Source organism: Pseudonaja textilis, chromosome 12 (genome assembly GCF_049901715.1).
Source record: "Pseudonaja textilis isolate UNSWEBS1 chromosome 12, rPseTex1.2, whole genome shotgun sequence".
Classification (NCBI taxonomy): Eukaryota; Metazoa; Chordata; class Lepidosauria; order Squamata; family Elapidae; genus Pseudonaja; species Pseudonaja textilis.
Genome location: NC_142001.1, coordinates 9,366,029 through 9,379,302, shown reverse-complemented (window position 1 = coordinate 9,379,302; position 13,274 = coordinate 9,366,029). Strand labels below are relative to the sequence as shown.

Below are 13,274 nucleotides of genomic sequence, written 5' to 3'. Positions count from 1 at the left end.
ATGCTTTAATTGGATTCTTATACTGGGTAGAGTCTCAGTGGCTTCTTCCAATCATACATTGTAATCCTAAACTAATGGTGGATTTCCCCAGTTTAAACTTAGTCTCAAACTTACATTAAATTGCGTTTCAGGAAAGAGGCACTGAGCAATATCTTTGATCAGCTGTATCTTCAGAGTGCCAACAAATTGTGAAGGTTTACAGATAATATTGTCTATTTTATTGGTGGCCAGCATAATATTGTCTACTAGACTGGTAAACTTCAAATTATCTGGATTGCAACTCCCAGAATCATAAGCCAACACAATCATTAGCGGTATTGGCCAGAATTTATGAAAGTTTAAATTGTACTCATTTTGAGGTCACAACTGAAGCCTTGATCTGTATTCTGTTATATAGGTTGAAATCTTATGAACAAAAGGTGAAGATAGAGAGAAAACATGTATTTCACAAAAGGAAACCAAAATCAAACTTTATTAAAAATAAAGCGAAACTTTATTAAACTTTATTAAATAATAAAGTGAAACTTTACCCTCTTCTCCCTTAACTTAAATAGTAAAATGTTGATATTTGTGATAAAAGGAAAAAAAAGGTAAAAAAAATATTTTTCACCACATGAGAAAAAACAGCTAATAAAAAAATATTTAAATAAAATAAACTTTAAGAAAAAAACTTGACAGAAATTGTAGAGCTTCAATGTAGGCCACAAAATGGCTTCAAGGAGGGAGAGAGGAAGGAAGGAGAAAAGAAAGAAGGAAGGAAGGAAGGAAGGAAGGAAGGAAGGAAGGAAGTCTTTTTCTTTCAAAGTTTTCATCATGATGAATTTTAAAAGAAGAAGAAAAAATCCTCCATAATTTTCTGGGTTTTTTTTTGGCAAGATTCGACTTTAATCTTTTATTTTAACTATAATATATTTTTAAGAAAACATTCTCTTCTAAAATTATTGGTATAACACTAAGTATAGATTGGGCATTATTTTAACTTCATTTGATAGAGAGCAGGTAGCCTCTAGATTAATTCTGAAATGTAAAAAGCAGCATATACATTTGGACTTCTACTTCCTACTTTGGTTTCCTTGCAGTGCTTATTTGTTCCCTGTTTATTCATTTGATTTAAAGGGAAACCGATCTCACTGTGTTAAAGCTGAAAAATAAAAGAAAAAAGCTATGATCCTGAAAAGTTCTTCAGGACAACTACCTACTTTCCCCATTTGGGGAATTTGGCTGGATATTCTCTGATGTCTATTTAATTGCGTGCCCAAACAGGAGTATTTCTGGATTAGCAGTATCTAGAAATAATAATATCTCACCCGTTGGATGATCCACCCATATAATTTAGGATTGAGACATTTGTTCCTCTAGATATGGCCTTGAAACCCTTTTTCTACATCACTGCAAGTTACCAATGATGCATTTTTAATTGAAGACATCCATAAATACCAACTAGCAGCCAGTAGACTTTATGAAAATTCCTTAATTTCCCAACACATGCACAGACTTAACCATAGTTTCAACTGGGAAACTGTGATCATTCTAGACCAAGCCAAGGCCAAAGGGCTGGATAATTCCTGAAAGCCTGGCATTCTGACATATTGGCCATCAATAGACACATAGACATAAAGAACATCTCCATGCTGTGCAAAAGAGATAATCAACAAGCCAAAAAGTGAATAAAACACTTTTCTACCAGCAATCAACATACAGATGAGTGTAGATTAACAAAAGATTGACATTGGACCAATAATCAAGAAGTAAACAATACCCCAATTAAGGAGCTGGCAAACAAGCTAACAGTAAGCCAACAAACCTCCAAGACCACTCCTACCAATGCTAACAGGTCAAACCACTAGACTATGTATGAATAGCAAACCCCACTCCTTACTAGCACTGATGATGTTACTTAGTTTGGATAATGAAACATCTGCAAGAAAACAAGCAAGCTCAGAGAGCACCAAGGATCCCTCACTTTAACCCTGAGCTACAAATAGTTTCCTTCTTTGATGTATTTTTCAAAATTGGTAGCAAAATGATTTGAGTTGGGACTGGAGTGCCATCCCTCTAAAATGTGTGTCACAGTGCACACATATTTTTACACTGATGGTGAATAAAAGACATGGCCACGCTCCTTAAAACAAAATGGAAATGGTTGGAAAATAAAGTTAAAATTGAGTAGATGAATGTATAGAGAAATAAGTTAAGAGTATTATAAAGCTAAAAGATGTAAGCGACAATGGTTTACAAAGAAAATGTGATTACTGATATTTTGGTAAGGGAAGTATGTTAATTATAATTGCTAGCACAAGATATATGCACCCAGTCAACACACCGTTTAAATGAAAGATGGACTTGTTGTAAATAAAAAATAAAAAATTAATTTAAAAAAACAGAAAAAGAGATGACTTTATACAGCCCTGCGACTTAGCTCTCCTTAAAGAATAATATAAAACAGTAATATAAAAAGAAGCAATACAATGAAAGAGGAGGAAGGTTAGAAGAATTGGTCCTCAGTGCCTACCTGGGTGTAGAATGTAAAGAAATCAATCAATCAATTAAAAAAAAAGATATATATCTGTTCCTAAGTGGAACAATCCTGTTTTCTGTCCAGTTATCATTTCTACAAATGAGTCATTTTTTAAAAAAACAATTGACCTGCTTAATTATCACACAACACCCTTCAGAGTCCTATTTGAACAATTCTAACCCAAACCACATACATTTTTAAAAAAATCATGCATTTCTATTGCAATTATTCCAATGCTGCCACTGTTATTGGAAGGCATCATATTTGTAGCTGATTCCTGGCTTGCCTTGATAGAAAGAAAAGAAGAAGAAAATAATAATAATAAAAAATCTCCGTGGTGCATATTATTTTCCTCTCAAATAGCACGATACAACATTTATTTAACCAGAATGTTAAATGTCAAGGAAAAAGGCAATTAATCTACCACATGCATATATTACAGAGGCGCAAGGAACTCTTGGATCAGGTTTTTTTCCTTAGCATTCTATGCAGGGTTTTGTTTTCTTTCTTTCTTTTCTTTCTTTTTAAAAAAGGGAAGTGAATTCCTGCAGGGAAATGGTTAATCTATTTTTAACTAAAGCTTACTTTTGTAATCTATCCAGTGCTTAGAGTTCTGTCATTGATCTATGATTTATGTGTTTTAAACCACTTCTTGGCTGCAGCATTGGTTTCTATCCAGAATGCTGGGCTGAATACTAATTGCGAGATCAAATTTATGCTGTTGGGCTAAGCATCTGACGGGAGTTTTTCTCCAGGGCTCCCATAAAGCAGGCTAGGGTGGAACCTTGTTAAAACCAGGGGTTTTTTTTTGTGTGTGTGTGTGTATGTATATATATATATATATATATATATATACCCAGATTGTTGGGTGGAAAGACTCAGCATTGTTCTTTTTAAAGGGTTTTATCCCCAGAGTTAGGATTGATAGTTTATCTAAATTGTCCCTGGCAAGGTCCATGGATGTGGGGGTTGTGAGAAAGCTTTGGCCAAAAAAGATTAAAAGATTAAAAGGCAAAGATTCAAGAGGTCATTTGCAATCAGGTTGGGGAAGCCTTTTATTGTAATCTCTCATCCCCTCTTTGCAAGAACAAAAAAAGCATCATTTTTTAAATTGCTAACTGCTTTTGTTGCCGATACGAGGGAAAATAGAGGCAGAATTAAATAGAACATAGAGTCCACTACACGAAGCTTCCAAATTCATCACGTTCTTCCTCTTTCCTATGAATAATAACTATGGAGGTTATCAAAATGTTCCCACTGCATCCTATAATTATTCCAGTGCTGCCACAAATTCAACAGTAGGATTTGTCTCATCACCAGTTAATGCTCCTCCTACATCTTTTAAGCATTCAAGCCCAACTCATTTGTCCAGTCCTCTCTTATCTGCATCCTCCTAGAACACTCCTTCTCTGAACAGCACGAAGTTCTCCCCTTGTTAGTCTACCAGTCTGGAGGTTCCTTCAACCCAACATCCGCTTCTGATGTGCAGCCATTTATTGTGCAGTTCAGATCCACCAGTAAAGGTATATAGCATAACTCAGGGACATGCAGAAAAATAAATAAATGAATTCATGGCGCTGGAAATATTTTCCCCTGTTTTGTATTATGTGCTCTTATTTGGACACATGTCGAGCAGGTGAACTTCGAAAGTGATTTATGATAACTTCATAGCATAGCAGTGAATGTGCCAGAGTATGTTTATTAAGGGTAATGAAGTTTTTGCAGAGATTGTGCTTTCTCTCTCTCTCTCTCTCTCTCTCCCTCCCTCCCTCCCTCTCTCTCTCTCTTTCTTTCTCTCTCTCTCCTTCCCTCCCTCCTCTTTTCCCCCCCTCCCTGAAGTTCAAAACATTAGCCACATATATATTATGACTTTGTATGGAAAGCATACAAGTGTGTCTATCTGTATTAGGCAGAGAAACACAACAAGCCATTTCTGTCCCACCTTGGTTTCATATGTGTTCATTCATAACGTCATACAATCTGATTTTCAAATCATCAAACCATTTTATTTCCGTTCGAAAAAAATGTAGGTGAAAAACCCACCCATTTTAAAACAGTGGATGCATTTTATTCCTCCAAACTCTTTATTTATTCATTTATTCTCCACCCTGCTAAAAAAAAAACCCTCTACCTCCTAATCTGCACATTAGCCTGTGAATGGCAAATAAGGTCGATCTGTTTAAAAATGGAGATTGAAAAAAAGATGGAACCATCTGTGGTTTGTTTGCATGATATACAATTGAATCTCAGGAGTTGTGCGAACCGCTATGTGAGCATTAACTGTCCCTTCCGACTTCTAAAATAATATAAACAAAGTACCTGTGCTTCTGTTTGTGTCATTCTTTTTAGGGTTTAGGATCCTGGGAGAGTAATGGTAAACTAGAATGCTGGTAGTGAAAGAGGAATGGAAAACGGTGAGAATGGGGCAGACCTCCCGACTCTGTCCATGGTGCTGATTATCAGCACATTTTTGTGGTTATTTAGAGCAGAGGATAAAAGCATTTTCTTTCGGCATTTTTCCACTGGACATGTAAGAAGGATTGTGGTCAGAATTGAAAAATGGATAGCACATAGCCAGAGTAATGAGTTTTCCTTTCCACTGAAAGAGGCTGTATACCAGTCTGGATGTGTTTGCCTGCATTCCTACTCTAAGTTACTTGTCCCCTTCTCTCTTTCTCTTTCATCTTTCTCCAAGTTCATCTGTCCTATGACTGAATATTAATGGGTGAAATCCTTGAGGATGAAACTTCATTTTTTTTGTGACGGTAGTGATCCACATTTAAAAAAATAAATAAAGGCAAATGCAGCTTTCCTTCCTTAGGTTAGATTAGATCAGATTAACAGAGTTGGAAGGGACCTTGTAGGTCATCTAGTGCAAAGCTGGAGACCCAAGACCATTTCTGACAAATGGCAGTCCAATCTCTTCCTGAAAGCTTCCAGTGATGGCACTCCGACAACTTCCGAGGGCAAGCTGTTCCATTGGTTGATTGTTCTCACTGTCAGAAAGTTTCTCCTTATTTCCAGATTGAATTTTTCCTTCTTCAGTTTCCATCCCTTATTCCTTGTCTGGCCTACAAGTGCTTTAGAAAACAGCTTGACCCCTTCCTCCCTGTGGCAGCCCCTCAAATATTGGAACACTGCTATCATGTCTCCCCTGGTCCTTCTCTTCACTAGACTAGCCATGCCCAGTTCCTGCAACCGTTCTTCACATGTTTTAGTCTCCAGTCCCCTAATCACCCTGGTTGCTCTTCTCTGCACTTTTTCTATTCATAAACCTCCATCTAAGGAAAAACCTTGGAGACAAGAAGATGTGAAGGACCCTGATAAATTTTGAGATACACGAGTAACATAATTCAAGCTGCTACAACAACATTGCAACGTGGACTATCAAGTTGCACTGATCATATTCCTGCATCATTGGGCTTCAGAATTCCCAGTGATGCAGCCATTCAGTCGAAATTAATTTCTCCTTGTTCTTTGGTTACAGCAGTTACTTTTGATTAGCAATGGTAGGAGGGAATAACTGCATTTTGGTTTTTAGCTGTTCACATTTTGCAATTCTCAACTAACATATGCAAATCACAGCCAATAAAGTGTCATTCTGAATTTTGCTATTCTTGCAAGGCTGGTCCCAACAAACACCCAGATTTAAATAGTGTTTATGATTTAAACTGGGGAATTCTGGGAAATGAAGACCACACAACTTAAAGATGCCAAAGTTGTTCTGGTGTACCAGTTGGGAAGCATAGAAAGGCATGGGCAATGAGTAGTAGAATCATTGTGCCTGGCAGAACCTAAAGAGAATTGAAAGGAGCATCTCTTCTGATGTTTACAGCATCTGTTGAGGTCTGAAGGTATACAACCTCAAGGCTTATTCAAACCAGGCAAGGTGAATGAGCATTAAGAGGAATGACTTTTCAACCATTCAACAGTCTCAGGTATTATGGTTTGCCCTGGGTGGGACAATGCAGAAGCTATATGGGTGGGGCTACATCATCTCGAGATTTTACATTGTGGTCTGGGAGATTTATTGGGCATCAAGATTGTCCTTAAATATTTTATGATTAAAGAGAGACCCAACCTCGAACTAAGGAGAAATTTTCCTGACAATGAGAACAATTAATCAGTGGAATGGCTTGACACCAGAAATTGAGGACACTCCAACATTGGAGATTTTCCAGAAGAGACTAAACAACCATTTGTCCAGAATAGTACAGGGTCTCCTGCTTGAGCAAGGAGTTTAGACTAGAAGCACCTGAAGGCCAGACAAGGATCTCCACTTCCAATATGCACTACATAAGCATGACAAAAATATAAATAAAAAATATACATATACAGACAGATATTGCTAGCAAATTTTATTAGTTTGCTTGCAAGCAAATTTTATGTGTCAGACTGAGCAAGGCGATGGCAGATAGATAGATCTCTGAATGAATCTGTGATTCTGTGAGCAGTTCAATTTGCCTGCCTGCTTTGCCTGATTTTGGGTAAAAGTTGCTCTTTTTTAATTAAAAAAAATCAATATTTACATCAATATTTATAATGTTTACATACAAGCCATGCCCAGCCAATCACATGACCACCAAGCCACACCCACAAATTAGGCCATGCCCACAGAACCAGTTACTGATATCTGGGATTTAAAATTATGAGTCTGGTGGTCCCTGAGGTCCAAAAGTTTGGTGACCCCTGTTCTATAATGACACACAGAAACAACCCAATCTAGTTCAGATTAGAGGATTGGAGACTAAATCTTATGATGAATGGTTGCAGGAACTGGGCTTGGCCAGTCTAGTGAAGAGAAGGACCAGGGGAGACAGGATAGCAGTCTTCCAATATTTGAGGGGCTGCCACAGAGAAGAGATCAAGCTATTTTCCAAGGCACCTGAAGGTCAGACAAGGAATAATGGATGGAAACTGATCAAGGAGAGATTCAACCTGGAAATACGGAGACATTTTATGACAGTGAGAACAATCAACCCACGGAACAGAAGTTGCCTTTGGAAGTTGTGGGAGCTTCATCCCTAAAGGCTTTCAAGAAGAGACTGAACTGCCATTTGTCAGAAATGGTGTAGAGTCTCCTGCTTGGGTGGGGTGGTGGTGGTGGATGGACTAGAAGACCTACAAGGTCCATTCCAGCCCTGTTATTCTAAGTTCTATCAAAATGTATTTATCTTAGAGCTACCCAATAATGTTCACGTTTCCAGTCTCAGGAAAAATGAATCTTGGCAGTGCAGTGGATTCTGGAGCTGCAAATGAATGGGGGGAAAAAGACTCCAGTTGTGTTGTGTCTCCCCCCCTCCAAACACACACACGTACTGGAGGGTTCACACGGCAGTCAAAAAGCCAATTTTGGCTTCTTTCTTATGGTTACACTTTGGATTAAGCTCGGCATGGTGTGTTTGGCCTGCAGTTGTGGGTAGAATAGAGGCGGACTTTGTTCCTGCAGGAATCCAGCTGGGAGAGGTTAGCAAGTTGTGTGCGAAATCAGCAGCTCGCCGAGCTTCAGGGGTGGGAGGTCATCCAGTGTGTGACTCTCCTTCCTCCTCCATTGTTCATCTTATTTAATCCACCCTGAGACCTTTTTTTGTTTTGTTTTTTAAACAAAATCTCTTTCTTGTGCGTTGAGATACCAGGATACACAGCAGGTCCTCGACTTGCAACTGTTCATTTGGTGACCCTTCAAAATTATGACAGCAATGGGAAAAAATGAACTTGTGGCCCCTTTTCACACTTACCACTTTTGGGGTATCTCAGGATCAGGGGATCAAAACTCACATGCTTGGCAATGGCTTGTAGTTTTGACCATTGTGGTGTCTGAGGGTCCTGTGATCCCATTTTGTGACCTTTTGACAAGGGGAAACCCAGATTCACTTAATAACTGTGTTGCTAACTTAACAAGTGCAGTGATTCATTCAGCAACCATGGCAAGAAAAGTCATAAAATGGGACAAAACTTGCTTAACATGTGCCTCGCTTAACCACAGAAATTTTGGGCTCAATTGTGGTCATAAGTGGAGGACTAACTGTACGGCTTCTTTCTGTCTCAATCCTTCCCCCAAGAAACTAAGGTTCCCCTTGCACATACATGCTAGTCATTTCTGGCTCTAGGGGGCGGTGCTCATCTCCGTTACAAAGCCGAAGAGCCAGCGCTGTCCGAAGACGTCTCCGTGGTCATTTTGTTGGCATGACTAAACACCGAAGGCACATGGAATGCCGTTCCCTTCCCACCAAAGTGGTCCCGATTTTTCTACTTGCATTTTTTACGTGCTTTCAAACTGCTAGGTTGGCAGAAGCTGGGTCAAGTCATGGGAGCTTACTCTGTTATGTGGCGCTAGGGATTTGAACCACTGAACTGCTGACCTTTCAATCGACAAGCTCAGCATCTTAACCACTGATCCACCATGTTGGAGAATCCCTTTTTGTGTATTATGAAGACACCGTAGTACATCACTTCCATTTTTCTTCTTCCATCCTTTGGGTCTGTGCCTCTGTGTCATTCTGTTCTTAAAACTAGTCACTTCAACTGAAAACAGGGTGTCTAATGAGATCTGAGAGTGCCAGCTGTGGCCAGGTAACATGCTGCAAGCAACCAATAAATCTGGCTATTAAGAAACTTCCAGGAACAAGTTTTATTTCCTCTCCGTGCTTCGGCCTCAGGAACTGTGTGCAGTCATGCGCCTATTTTTTTCACAAGAGAACCTAGTTCCCACCCAACCCCCAATTGCCAGCCATGACTTACACATGGAAGCAGGTGAGAGTGAGGGGGGCTGGATGGGGGGGGGAGAGAAAAAATGAAAAAAAGAAGAAAAGAAAAAGGGAAAAAGAAAGAGAAGAAAATTTACTAACAGTTAGAAAAACTTGTGACATTAGTCAGCTACTGTATACGTACTAAGTTTGCATGTACTTCCATGTTTGAGAATGTGAACATATGTTAGATAGATGTCTGTTTATTATCCTGAAATGCCAACTGCTATGCACAATCAATGCTTTAAACTTGGACTGGAACAATATGTTTGTACTATAATATACTATAATTTTAATATTCTCTCTCTCTCCCTCTTTCTCTCTCCCTCTCTCTCCTTCCCTTCCTCTCTTACATTATATATACTCTCCAAAGCACCTGAGGACTGGACAAGAAGCAATGGATGAAAACTTATCAAGGAGAGATCCAACCTAGAACTAAGGAGAAATTCCTGACATCAATGAATCAAGAGAACAGAAGTTGCCTTCAGAAATTGTGGTTGCTCCATCACTGGAGGCTTTGAAGAAGAGACTGGACTACTGTTTGTCTGAAATGGTATAGAGCCTTCTCCCTGAGGTTGGACTATAAGATCTCCAAAATCCCTTCCACTTCTGTTATTCCGTATTCTTTTCTGTAAATCCACCTTCTCACAAGAGAGTCTTCCACATTTTCCAAGGTGCTTTATCATTTCTGCTGGTTATGTTTTGAAGTCTACTTTAAAGCGGACGAGGTGGAAGTGATTTTATTTATTTTAATGTATTAGCTACCCAATCCTAATGTGGAGAAGTTACTGTGTCTTTGATTACTCCTCTATCCATCATTCAGTCTGCATCCCTGGCTGTCCACAGTTCCTGATGAAGGAAATGCTCCTAAGTTTTCAAGAAAGCATAAGAAGCCAAGGAATCTGCAGACAATTTGCAAGAGGCTGTATCACTGCAATACAGGAGTTGATACCCCAGTAAACACTATAAAAGGTGCAAGAACCTGCACCCTAGCCTTGAGAATTTTACTTATCACCGGTAATTATTCATTTATTTATTTAACTTTGATGCCACCCATCTTGCTGCGGGACACAAAATAACTCAAGGTGACTCAAAATGAAATTTCTCAAAATATTCTTCAGGTTGGGGAGGAAGGGGGAGGAGAAAAAATAATCAAAACCAGTGTCCTTTCCAGCAAGTCAAAGAAGAGTAAATTGAAGCAGAATATGCATCCAACAATTGTTCCTGAACTGCTCTGGATGGGACACAATCAGATTGGCACAGCAATGCTGGACTATATGCGGAGAACTAGCCCAAAGCACAGTGGTTTGTGTGACAGTTTCAACAGCTTGGTGCGATCATTTCACCCATTCACCATCCAAATCTTATTTAGCAGTCAGTTGTAAAGCTGGGGTAACCGAGTTGAGTGGCAGAACTTCAATATAGACATCAAAACACAAGGACATGTCCGTTGGAATAGGCCCAAGATCCATTTGTCAACTCACGGATCTCCTACCAAAGGTTCATCAGGTCCTGGAGATGTTTATTGAATGTCCACTGGGCAATTCCCCCTCTCACTGTCACACTTTTCAACACTAGGAATTCAGTGGCATTCTTTTGATGCTACGTGTTGTTGTTTTTTTTAGATCACGCTAACAGCTGTCCTGTTTTCCACCAATTGGCTTCATTGCTCTGGACCTTCATCCAAGACAATGCATTTTTGGAACAGAAAATTCCATAATAATAAATTAGTTGCAGATTATTCTCTCCCAAACCTATTATAAATCTATTTCAGCGAGCGATTTCGGATTTTAGTATTGCATGCGAGAGGAGACGAGGAGGGCATCAATTTTCTCCATGATGAACATCATTTTTAAAGCTTTCAGCTTTGTCTCCAATCCCTGCTGTGCCTTAAAAGAATAAAAATAAAAACAGTATCACAGGACTGTGTGACATAATTGTGCTGGGAAGACACACTTTTAAACAAAAACAAAAAAAACCTAGAAAGACGTGGTAGGAATGCTTCTCTGCCTGTTTTTATTGCAATTAATGACCAATCAATGCAACCCACGGAAATAAAAAGACACTAAACAAACAACGCAATGCACAATTAAAACAATACACAACCCTTCATCAAACTAGAGGATGTGGGGAAGTCAGCTATCTAAAAGGCATTGCCTAGTTAGAACAAAAATCAAATTGTTATAAATTCTGTTATAAAACAAAAGAAACAGTCACTTATCATCAGGAGTGTGATTAGATGTATTTATAGAACCAAAATCTTTGATTCATTTCTTTCTGTGTTGGGGGATATGTATGTATCTATGTATGTTTATATATTCAGTAAAGTTATTTTGTGATGAACTTAAATTGGCTTATTTTAACCAGGCTGCTACTGAACATTATCATGTTCCACACCATTTTCAGCAGCAAGTTCTTGAAGGATTTCATGAGGCCCCCAAAATGAAGCTATGGACCATAGACAGTCTAAGACAGGGGTCTTCAAACTTGACAGCTTTAAGACTTGTGGACTTCAACTCCCAGAATTCCTCCTCCAGTCATGTTACTTCAGGAATTCTGGGAGTTTGAAGTCCACAAATCTTAAACTTGCCAAGTTTGAAGACCCTTGGTCTAAGAGTTGAGCTGATGACTCTTGCTGTAGGCCAAGATGCTAGAATTCCTTGAACCTATTGGATTGTTGGAACCATTTAGCACACAATCCAATTCCACAATAGCCCTTTTGGGGATGAAAGGGTCAATTCAAATAAGGACCCTGTAGAAGAACACAGTTGGCTCTGCTGTTGAAACCTCTTAGGTGAAAATACTTATTAAGATCTGACCCTTTGAAAAGTCCTATGGAGACATTGAAATAAGAAATTTCGTGAACACCTAACAAATGTCTGCCTGGGGTGATGGATTTTGTGTTGTCTCTTATCTGGTGTATCTCACGTAAGTTTGGGTCTCTTGGTGAAAAAAATAATTTCATGTTTCAGCAGGCCTGTTTATTGTGAATTAAGAGAAGGTGGGGAAACAGGAAACGAAAGAAAGAAAAAAGTGAAATTCAATATTTAGTGCTACATTCCTCCTCCTCCTAATATATTTTAAAGAAAACAACTTCTGCTTCCTATACAGACATTAATACGATCAAGCAAGTCCAGAAGTATTTCACAAGAAGAGTATTACACTCCTCTGCTCGCAACCGAATACCCTATATCATCAGGTTTGAGATTTGGGGCTTGGACAACCTTGCACTACGCCGCCTACGGTTAGACTTAAGCGTAGCACACAAAATTATCTGCTACAATGTCCTACCAGTCAATGACTACTTCAGTTTCAACCACAACAATACAAGAGCACACAACAGATACAAACTCAACGTAAACTGCTTCACACTTGATTGCAGAAAGTACGACTTCAGCAACAGAATGGTCAATGCCTAGAATGCACTACCTGACTCTGTTGTTACATCCTCTAACCCCCACTCCTTTAACCTCAAACTAACCACTGTTGACCTCACCCCCTTCCTAAGAGGTCTGTTAAGGAGCGTGCATGAGTGCACCATCGTGCCTACCGTCCCTGTCCTATTGTCCCCATTTATTCGTACCTATTTCCTGTATTCTTACTCATGTTTATACTTATACCTATTATCTTGTAAGCGATTGACAAATCAAATCAATCAATAAAAATAAATAAAATATACCCAGAGGACTATTTCATACAAGACATTTTCTACACCATGAGAAAATGAGCTTCTCTTGTTGTTTTGAAAGAAGACCAGCTGTGGCAGATATCGTTGCGGTAGCTTTGTCATTCAAGGTTTTTTTTTTTACAAGTCATTTCATTTTATGATCGTTGTTTTAATACATCCATTCTTTTTGAAAATGATTGTCCTGAATAGATCAGAACCACGGATCAGAACAAATTTTATTAGGGGAAATTATTACCAACTGCCCAACTTAAATCATATGTTTTTCAACCAATTAAGTTACCTATAGTCCTAGAGGTAAAAACATATGAGTTCTTAGGTTATA

The 13,274-nt window shown here is 38.8% G+C and overlaps 1 long non-coding RNA gene across 1 annotated transcript in view; it reads left to right on the top strand.

Moving 5' to 3' along the window:
• LOC148124777 (uncharacterized) overlaps nucleotides 1-11,106 on the top strand; it is a 63,944-nt gene extending 52,838 nt beyond the window's left edge. The window contains exon 3 of the long non-coding RNA XR_015745057.1: nucleotides 9,638-11,106. This is a non-coding gene — a long non-coding RNA (uncharacterized LOC148124777). The remainder of the gene's footprint in view (nucleotides 1-9,637) is intronic.
• Nucleotides 11,107-13,274: the final 2,168 nt, after the last annotated feature.